This window comes from Leptonychotes weddellii, unplaced genomic scaffold (assembly GCF_054177405.1).
Source record: "Leptonychotes weddellii isolate Sample4059 unplaced genomic scaffold, ASM5417740v2 HiC_scaffold_338501, whole genome shotgun sequence".
NCBI lineage: Eukaryota > Metazoa > Chordata > Mammalia > Carnivora > Phocidae > Leptonychotes > Leptonychotes weddellii.
This window is the reverse complement of record NW_027937997.1, coordinates 1-220: the sequence shown is the minus strand read 5'-3', so window position 1 is coordinate 220 and position 220 is coordinate 1. Positions and strand designations below refer to the sequence as shown.

The window sequence follows — 220 nt, the reverse complement described above, 5'->3', positions numbered from 1 at the left end:
TTTCTATTTTAGGTAAATCACATAGTGTGAGCAAACATGACTCTTACACCTTTTTTTCTCATAATTCTTACATTTTATGTTGTTTACATAATTAATTACAAGCAGTTTTTAGAAATTATGGAATGCTTCAGGAATTTGCATGTCATTCTTGCACACGGGCCTCTGTATCATTCTAATTTTAGTATATGTGCTGCCAAGGAGAGCCCCACCTGTCATATTG

At 33.6% G+C, this 220-nt stretch overlaps 1 pseudogene; it reads right to left on the bottom strand.

Annotated features, from left to right (window-relative positions):
- Positions 1-111: 111 nt before the first annotated feature.
- LOC145719199 (U6 spliceosomal RNA) lies at positions 112-206 on the bottom strand (annotated as a pseudogene).
- Positions 207-220: the final 14 nt, after the last annotated feature.